Here is a 9970-nt window from a genome sequence, read left to right on the forward strand (position 1 = left end):
ACGTACCAACAAGCGAGGAGGTAAAAGTGTGCATACTTGACTCATCTCCTTTGCATATTTACATACTCATTATTAAAGGCTGTAAGTTTGTCATTACATAACAAAATACTCGGTGAGAATCTGACTAAACTTTAGGAGTGATTAACATGGTCTGTGGCTACATGGCCTGTGTCCTCTCACTATGGGGAAGGATCAGAACCTTCCTAGGTAGAAATACAGACTTCGTGGATGCTGAGGAAATTCAAATGTGTGCAGAAGGCACACAGCATGGTCAACAGTCAGAGTGGACTACGCCAGGCACCAATTTATTTATCTAGCTGCAATTCTAATACCAATTTCAACATGGAATACAGACCATATTCTTTACACAGATGTCGAACTTGGCCTGTGAGTGTGTCATGAGACAGTAACTGCCTCAGCGCCACTTTTAGGCTTCACTGAAGTTACCGGAGAGCCAGGGGTATTCTGTCACCTCCGGCCAGGTGAAAGCTTTCCCTCCACATGCACTGCTCACTCCTCATCACACTGATGAAAATCCCAACACTTCTCCCACATCCTGCTGATCGCGATCACATCTAAGAGCCAACCCAGAGCCAGGTAAGCAAGGCCACATTCTCAAGTGTTTTTACACTGGCCAATCCACCGCCCCAGTGGAAAAGCCCATGGGACAATGCATCCCACTTCACCTTTACAAACGCACAACCCCAGCAGGCCTTGGGACACACACCCAGAATCACTTACTCAAGAGATTGAGGCAGCAGAGCCCCAAGTTTAATCCCAGCTGGGGCACCTTAGCAAGACCCTGTCTCAAAAAATAAAAAAGACAACAGACTTGTAGCTTACTGTGATGACCCTAGATTCTGTCCCTGTACTAGTACCAAAAAAAAAAAAAAGGCACAGTCCGAAGGCCCCCCTTTCTCCACTCCTGAGCACTCTTAACATCTCTATATTTCTTGTGGGCCCTTAAGGGCAGCCCTCAAACCTCATGGATGTTTGGGAAATAAAATCTATTTCATGAACATTGTGTCCTTGTCTGCATACCACTTACCAGAATGTACTTCTGTTCCAGGCAGGATTAGTATTTACAGCCACACACCTTCTGGCCTTTGAAACCGAAACAGAGAAACATACAACTGGTGCAGCAAATGGTAAGCTTGTCCCACGAGGGACACAATGAAAGGCATTCAGACTCCTCTTGGCTTCCCTCCGGGTCCTCCCACATGGCGAGCACCATTTGGGAAGGCTCCCCGGCCGGCTGGGCAGCATCTGTGCCACACTGCACTGCCGCCTGCTGTCTCTGCTGAGTGATGCCAAAACTCCCCACCATGACGCGCAAGGATCTGACCAACTGTCAGCCCGAACAGGGCAAGAGGTCCAAGCACACTCAGTTTCCACCACTCCCTCCTACTGGTCAGAGCTTGCTCAGGTGGACTGACTTGTTAAAAAGGGGGTTAAGCTAGGCAGGAGGCAAACACAAGGGTCAGCAGAATATGAAAGGAAGACTGGCACGGTGACTCACTAAGTTGGAAATTCAGTCTGAGGTCACCAGGCTTTCCAGCCAAGAGACACATCCTTCCCCGGGGAACTAATGGCATGGGGGAGATGACCTGGCTGACAATGCTCCAACTGGGGTCTGCTATCCCTGCGGTGCTGCCTCCTTTCTATCTTCCCTTGGCCCTCGTGAGGTCAACAGGGACAGACTGGAGAGGGAGGCGATGCCTGTATCTCTCAATAGGGGGGCCATCTGGACTACCAGGAGCTTGTCAGGGAAGTAGTGAATGAAGAAAAAGGAATTTTAACCACCTAAAGATTCAAGCCATTCTAACAGCTTTACAAAAGAATAGGAAAAAGCCTCGACATCTCAACAACCCAAAAGCAATAGGCCCCTTCCCCTCCCCTTCTTTCTTTTATTAGTAAGAGACAGAAACCACCATTTCAGGCAGCTTTTAAAATAAGAAGGAAAAAAAAAGCCAGGGCTTAAGCGGGGAGGAGGGACACGGGGACAACACACAATACTACACTTTATACATACCAGGTACTGCGCAAATGCCAGGGCTAACAACAATGCTACCTGTCTCAGATTACTTAGTGATTTAAAAACAAAGCACCAAACACAGAAGAATAAAACGAATTAACTTAACTTTAGCTAAAATGTTCATTTACTCAATCTGGGGTTCCAATTATAGTTATACCTAGGGATTCCATTAAAGTTAATCATTGTGTCCCCTAAAGTCTTAAAATGGTAAATACAGAAAAAATATAAAGCATGCCTCACACTAACTTTACTACTTTAATTTTCTGTAGACTCACCATCCTAAAACATTCCGTATCAAGTAAGCACCCTAATATAATAATATAATTAAAGACTGTGATACTTAGAAGCACTTAGAAATTTGATACTCAGAAACTTGAGCCAGGGATATAGCTCAGCAGCACAGCGCCTTGCTTGGCAAGCGCAAGGCCCTGAGTTCAATTCTTGGTCAAAAAAAAAAGAAAGTTCCCGTAAAAATTTTGGGGGCTGGGGATCTAGCTCAGCGGCACAGCGCCTGCCTGGCAAGCGCAAGGTCCTGAGTTCGATTCCCGATACCAGAAAAAAAAAAAAGAAACTTGATAAAACTGAACCCATGAATTCCCAATTAAGATATATTTGATATAAAGATGAGAAAAGTTTTGTACCAGGATACAGTTCAATGGCAGAACACTTTCCTAGCATGTCTAAGATTCAGGAACAATAATAGTTCATGTAACTTAAAACGGGGCCTCAAGGATTAAAACTTCTGTAAAACTCAGTTCATGAAAGAGGGATTATATCAACTGCTTCTCCATTTGTCAACCCAATTTCGCCTGTTCTTAAATCTGAAAATAAGCCACGTGTCGTGAGGCATGCCTGTAATCCCAGAACTCTGGGAGGCAGAGGCAGGAGGACCCAAATAGACAGCATGGGCAATTTAATGAGACACTGTCTCAAAAATGGGAGGAATGGACACAAGGGATATAGCCGAGTGCAAAGGCCCTGGGTTCAGTCCCCATAGTGCAAATATATATATACATATAAAATAATAAAATAGAAGGCACTTCATGATGGATTACTCCAATCTCAATGCAGTGGTCTCATCCATCAAGGCCCAAGAGCAGTAATATTGAAATTACTGATTCTATGCAATCAACACTGTAAACACTCTATTATAAATTTGGCTAACATATTCTCTCCAGTGACTATTTCAGTAAGCTCTTGGCTGTAGTTTGATGCATCTTCACAAAGGACACAACAAGCCTGGCACAGCGGCACACACTTGTAATTCTAGCCTTCAGGAGGCTGAGGCAGGAGAATCATTAGTTCATGCCAGACTAGGCTACATAGTAAAATCCTGCTTCAAAAAACAAACAAAACCAAACAAAAGATACAATACACCTTTTCCAAGCTACCCAACAGATCTGTCATCTTTTTTGAAAACAAGATCTTGGTGGGCATGGTGGTGCACCCTATAATCCCAGCTCTTAGGCAGGCTGAGGCGGGAGGATCACAAGTTTGAGGCCAAGCTGGGCAATTTAGCAAGACTCTGTCTCAAAATAAAGAGCTGGAGAAGTAGCTCAGTGCTCCACGGGTTCAATCCCCAGTACCACCAAAAAACCAAAGAAAAAAAACAATCTTAATGACACTCACCTTCCACGGGAACATCCTTTTACAAGGAGACGCCATTAACACATTCATCAAGGATATAAAATTTCAGCATCTTAAAGTACTATCTGGGTTTTTCTTGGCAACATATTTCTCACATATTTTACATGCAAGATCAAACCAACAAGGACTCCTATTAGTGCTTTAACAACAAAAGTTGAACATGTCTATAGTCCCCAGTCTGAGGTCTGAGGCAGGAGGGTTACTTGAGGTCAGTTCAATGCCAGCCTGCGTAACATGACCCCTGCTCAAAAAAACAAAAACAAACAAAACAAACAACCCCCCCTATGAATCAAAAATTAACTAAAAAGCAAAACACTGCTTTATGAGAGTCCAGGATCTCTGGACCCCTTAGCGTAGCTCTGGTTTTGTTTGCTTGAGACAGACCCTCACTATGTAGTTCAAGCTAACCTTGAGCTCACTGTGTATCCCAGGCTGGCCTGGAACTTGCAGCAACCCTTCGTCCTCAGGGTTAGTGGTGCGATTACAGGCGTGTGACACCATGCCCAGCAAGATGGTTCTTTGTTACTCCATGGCTTCTAATGCATGAAATTCTCCCTTCTGACTTCCTGGTATTTACCATCAAAAAGAAAAATGACTGGCCACCTACCAGGCTCTTCTGGAAACAAACAGAATCTCTCCAGACCACAAGCCTGTGACTTCCTATCCCTAGCCACCCATTATGCTGTGGGTCATAAAACCAACACGACATAGCAGGGCACTGCTACTCGTGCTTCTGTAAGACAAGAGGCAGTCAAAAATGAGTCCTTTAGAGCGTTTCACCTGTAGGAACAGGCCTGCCCTATCAGAAGCCAGGATGCTACAGGATGATACACCCACCCCTAGAATCATGCTACCTGGAAAGCCCCATGGGATCAAGTGAATGGTTCGAGTTCACAGACTGTGACTATCACGTACTGACCATCACACATGATGAAACTAAGAGTTGCTGCTTTCCATCTTTTAGCCAGGGTTGACCTAAATAAAAAGACTGGACCCAACAAACAACATACTTGGGTAAACTTTACCCAGACATCTTCATGCTCCCCAGTCATCAAGCTTAACAAGTAACACACATGGAATTTAATGAAGACACAGGCCCCCAGGGCTCCCCATCTCTCAGCTCCCCACTACAGGCTAGATGAGCACTCAAGTGTCTCCCAACTTCCCTTCAGGCCTCCAGGGCACTCCTTGCCTTTCACTGATCTGGACCAGTCACCATCCCACAGCCCCCTTGCTCATGTGCGAACATACTGTTGGTTTGTTTCCTTCACGACTGACACTGTGCACCACATACACATGCCGACCCAATTTACTGTGCACCTACCCTCGGTCACCTGGGCCCCAGATTCTTGTTCCTTACAACCCTGCAGATGTAGACACTTGAGGTTCAAACACTGCAACCTATGTGGCACCCCAACTCCCTTTCCCTGCCTGCCTACTGGTCTCAGCTGGCTGAAGGGTGTCCCAGAAGATGTCTGTCACAGTTCTTCTAAGAACATAACACGTACTCTAGGCCTTCCACCCACACTGGTGCCGACTCCCTCTAGACACTAACTCTCCAACAATGGTTAGCACTGTTTCAGTGCTGCGTAACAGTTCAAATCAACCTGGCCCACAGTAACCAGCAAACCTCTCTACCTTCCAGCAGACTGTAACTACAGCATGGCTGCCACATCCCACTCTGACTCTGGGGATCTCCACCTGCCAGCATAGACGGTATAGCCCTTCCCTGGGGAGCTGGAACTGAGCTCACTGGCTTAGTGAAGTAGTCTAGTCAGGTGGCAAGCGCTGCAGGCACGCTTTAGGAGCTAAGGTCATCCACCAGCTGACACTGTCCAGTAAGTCCTACAGTTCTAAGGAAATGAATTTTGTCCATCCTGAGTGTGGAAATATTCTTCCCTACTTAATGTTCCCCAGTTAAGCAAAAGGAGACCACAACACAACCCATGCCTTGACCACAATCAGATGAGATCTGAGCAGAGGACCCAACTACACCAGGCCTGCAGTTCTAACCCAAAGAAACAGTATTATTCTAACCCACTGTCTTTGAGCTATTAGGCAGCAACAGAGAACAAATATATATAACATTAGACAATAAAGTCTAAATCCTTGCCTTTTGTGTCAGGATTCTTTCACTCAAAATTCGAGCTGCATGTGGCAAGACGCCCGTAATCCCCAAGCTAAGGAGGCTGAGGCAGAGCTGCTATGATTTTGAGGCCTGCCAGGGCTACATAATGAGCTCAAGACCAGCCTAAATAACAAAGGGAGACACAGTCCCCTTCCCCACCAAAAAGTAAATTTTAGTCCAGCCGTTTTTTTCCATCTACCTTTCATTTATTCCATTCGCTATAGAGCAGTGGCGAACCTATGGCACACATGCTGCAGCATGCTGTTTGTATTACTGAAAGCTCTAACAGGTTCATCATCACTACTACAGTCTTCCGTAAGTATATGAGAATTTGCCCACTATTCTGTTCACCCAAAGTTGGGCTGCTTCCAATTTAGGGTTATTACATATCACACTGGAATACACAAGAACATGCATTGACACATATGAACATGCACTACTTTTGTATGACAAAGTATGCACATGTACAAAGCCAGGAGATACTGCCAACAGTTTTTCAGATTGCTCCAATAAACATGCACACTCTCACCAACTGTAGCATCAGAACTTGCACCAACATTTCACCATATTCACTTAGCTCTTAGGACCGTTAAGTGACCAACAGAGAACATGGACACTGCCAAGTCACACAGTCAAGTGAGTTTTCTGGTTATTTCTCCAAGTGACTTTGGCTCCCTACATGTACCTATAAGGAGTGACCCGGGAGTGGTCACCCTAGACCAGGGATGGCAAACCTATGGCACACACACTTCAGTGGGCTGTTTGTTATCATTGAAAATTCTGAAAGGTTCGCCATCACTGCTCTAGACGGTTCATTCATGGAAATGAAGGGTTAGTCTGGACAGGAATAAGACAATCCAGGCTGACTGGGGAAAATAAAACTCAGGTCTGACTGGATAAAAGTATCTCCTAAAACAGATAATTAACAAGTGAAATGTTCAGAGTGAACTTAACACTGGGCCATGGATTTTAATTCCTCAAATCATATACTATTCATGATTTTTAAAGATATTCATGCTTTGTCCTGTATTTTTCTGTTCAGGGACCCAATTTCACTATGTTATGCAGACTGGCCTTGGGCTCACCATCTTCCTATCTCAGGATTTTAAGTAACTGCGATTATAGGCCCATATTTTATCTTGATTTACATAATTTCAATGAATAGCACTTAGTTTTCTTGTCAGTTATATACTGAACAGTATATTCCTTTCTGTTTTTTCCTGCTCAAACACTGAAAATGATTCCAGCGTCCAACCTGGGAGAGTAATCCTTGTTCCATTCCAGCCAATTCATAGAACTTTTCCCAGCCCTCCTAATTCCCTTTCCAAATGGACATTTTGGCTTTGGCTTATCATTATTCTTCTTCACTTCATTATGTCCATAAGAACACCAAATTACCCTCTACTTTGAGATCCTCGTCAATTTGTAATAACACATCTCTCCTTGGTTAGATGTCAGCCTCCATTTATTTACAAGCTTCCTGAGAACAGCTATGTTGAATTTTTCCACTATGCTTTAATCAACAATTCAGGCACTAACAGTTTACAACAAATATAAAGAATGGAAGAAACATTTAAACAGCAGAATATGAAGAGGCTGGGGGTATAGCTCAGTGACTGAGCACCTGCCTAGGCTGAGCAGGACTCTGGATTCAATCCCTAGCTCCATGAAAAAAACACTGAGGAGAAACACAAAAATGGGTGGATTCTATAAACAAAAAAGAACTCTTCAAAAAGACAACATGGGAGGGCTGGGGATTTAGCTCAGCGGCACAGCGCCTGCCTGGCAAGTACGATGTCGCGAGTTCGATTCCCGGTACTGGGGGGAAAAAAAAAAAAAAAAGACAACATGGGGCTGGGTACAGTTGAGTGGTAGACCACTTTACTAGCATGTTCAAAGGCTCTGCGTTGAGTCCCCAGCACGGCCGCTCAACAAAAGACAATATATGAGAGACAGAACTGTTCTAAATTAAAAGACATTAATACAACGGTAATACATGAAACTATTGGATCCAAAAGCATATTCTGGAATAACTAAGTTTTGATTTTTTTTTACATACAAATATTAATATTTTCTATTTTTTTGATTCAAGTAATAGTATTGTGGGTTTTTTTTACTTTGTCAAAGGGCTGTTCATGGTGTCCAGGCTTGTCATCCTCCTACCTCGGATGGCAGAGGTGCTAGAACTACAGGCCACATCCACCCCGCTGAGTTTGTACTGTGGCTCGAATAAGGCAATGTGTTTATAGAAGCTGCATTACCACGCATTTGAAACTCAAGTACCCATTTGGTGTGTGGTGGCCCATGCCTGTAATCTCAACACTCTGGGAGGCTGAGGCAGGAAGGCAGAAAGATAAAACTGGAACCCAGTCTAGGCAATTTAGAGCGACCCTGACTCAAAATAAAAAAACTTAAAAAGGGTTTGGGACGTAGGTCAGTGTGAAGGCTTTGGGTTCAATTCCCAGACAAAAATAAAAAACAAAAAAGAAGTAAGTATCACTTCTGCAATTTGCAAGTTGCACCTTATCAAATAGTTCACCATGGGCTGGCAATGTAGCTCAGCGGGAGAGCTCGAAACATGAGACCCTGGCTTCGTTCCTCAGCACAGGAGGAAAAAAGAAGTCCTTCCTCATTTTAAAAAAAAAAAAAAAAGTATTTTAATTTTCTGGGGAAAAGCAAACAGTAAGTCCAAATGTAGTTCTTTAATGTAATAACCCCACGCCTCCTTCCCAGAGGCCCATTCTGAAGCTCCGTGGGGAACCTGGGTCCTCTTTGTCCCTTAGTGGCGTGATGTGCGTTCTGCACAAGCTACGTGCAAAACTCCGAATACCCTGGCCATTTAAAAAAGCAGCTTTTTCTTTCTAAATGTCACGTGCCAAAAGTAAACACAGGTCTCGCAAAAAAAGCCAAATAAAAAAGAACACACATGTGCCTCCAAAAAACCAGAGGAAAAGCCCTCTCGGGCCAACTGCCCGCAGTGCTCACCAGGACGCGCAGAAATCGCCGGGTCGGAGGCGGACGCACGCTCAGCCGGACGCCAGCGGCGGAAGTTCGCTTCCTATTGGCAAAAATTTCAAAAAGATTACAGGCATTTACGGAGGCAAGCAGTACGTCCGAAAAGACCCTGAAGAAACGCCCTTCAGGACGACGCCCGAACGGCCCCCTGCGGGACCTTGGCGGCGACGGCCCAGCGGCCTCGGGGACCCGGCTGTCCGGAGGACGCGCGGCCCCGGAGGACGCGAACGAGGCGCACCCGGCCTCTCCGAGGAGGCTGCGCGCCGACCCCGGCCACATTCGAACTCCTCCCCTCCCCTCCCGCCGCCCATCTGGCCCCCTTTACTCGCCTCACCGAAGCTGATTTAGCCCGACCGCCACTAACGGAAAAAAAAAGGAACTTGACCGCGCGGAGCCAGACCGGAAAAGACGGAGCAGTGATGCTGACGTCACTTCCGCTTCCTGTCTCTGGACCGGAAGTCCCTGGGGCGGGGTGGGTCGGCCGTGGTGGGAGCGTTTAGGCCGGGGAGTTGTAGTTAGCTGGGAGGTAATTGCGGATGCACCCCGCGTTCAAGTCTGAGTAGGATGTAGAGGCAGGAACAGGGCCAGAGGCCACGGCTGAGGTTAGATCCTGGCCTCGGAGCGGGACCGCGCGGACCCTGGCCCGAGAAGAATTGGAGGTGGAACGCGGCCCCGCGCAGTTTCCCTTGGGAATAATAAGCCGGAAAACAAGGGGACTCTGCAGTGTGCCCTCGAAGGCTGTTCTGCCCCCACCCGTGTCCCCGCAGCTGCTCAGTTTCTCTCTCCTGCTCATAAACCTGCCAGTCCACTAAATGGCCATTTCTTATCACAGTCCGTTTTGTTATTTGGAGACAGTCTTGCCAGGCTAGCCTCGAATTCGAGGTGATGCTTCTGCTTCAGCCTCCCAAGTGCTTCCCCGCCCCTAGGTACCAGGTTCGGTCTGTGCCACTGAACAGCACACCTATCCTTTCTTTTCTGAAAAAGGGTCTCTAAATTGCCAAATCTAGCCTTGAACTCAAGAGTGTTCTGCCTCAATTAGATAAGAGTACAGACTTCATCCAGTCTTTAGACTTGGGTGTTTTGTTTTGAGACAGCGTCTCACTATGTAGTCTAGGCTGACCTGAAATTTGCTACATTGCCCAGGC

At 45.9% G+C, this 9970-nt stretch overlaps 1 protein-coding gene across 4 annotated transcripts in view; it reads right to left on the minus strand.

The window, feature by feature from the left end:
* LOC102021887 (zinc finger protein 26-like) overlaps positions 1 to 9251 on the minus strand; it is a 31647-nt gene extending 22396 nt beyond the window's left edge. For 2 of the 4 annotated variants that reach the window (XM_013505069.1, XM_013505065.1), the window contains exons 1-2: positions 9160 to 9251; positions 8796 to 8868 (exon numbers count right to left, since the gene is read on the minus strand). The gene's annotated coding sequence lies outside the window, so the exon portion shown is untranslated. Of the gene's footprint in view, positions 1 to 1048; positions 1990 to 8795; positions 8869 to 9159 lie in introns of those variants that run through there. The other 2 variants (XM_013505066.1, XM_013505067.1) reach the window with 2 other exon arrangements.
* Between the last annotated feature and the right edge of the window lie 719 nt (positions 9252 to 9970).

The sequence above is a fragment of the Chinchilla lanigera genome, unplaced genomic scaffold (genome assembly GCF_000276665.1).
Source record: "Chinchilla lanigera isolate Chin_1 unplaced genomic scaffold, ChiLan1.0 scaffold00094, whole genome shotgun sequence".
In the NCBI taxonomy this organism is placed as follows: domain Eukaryota; kingdom Metazoa; phylum Chordata; class Mammalia; order Rodentia; family Chinchillidae; genus Chinchilla; species Chinchilla lanigera.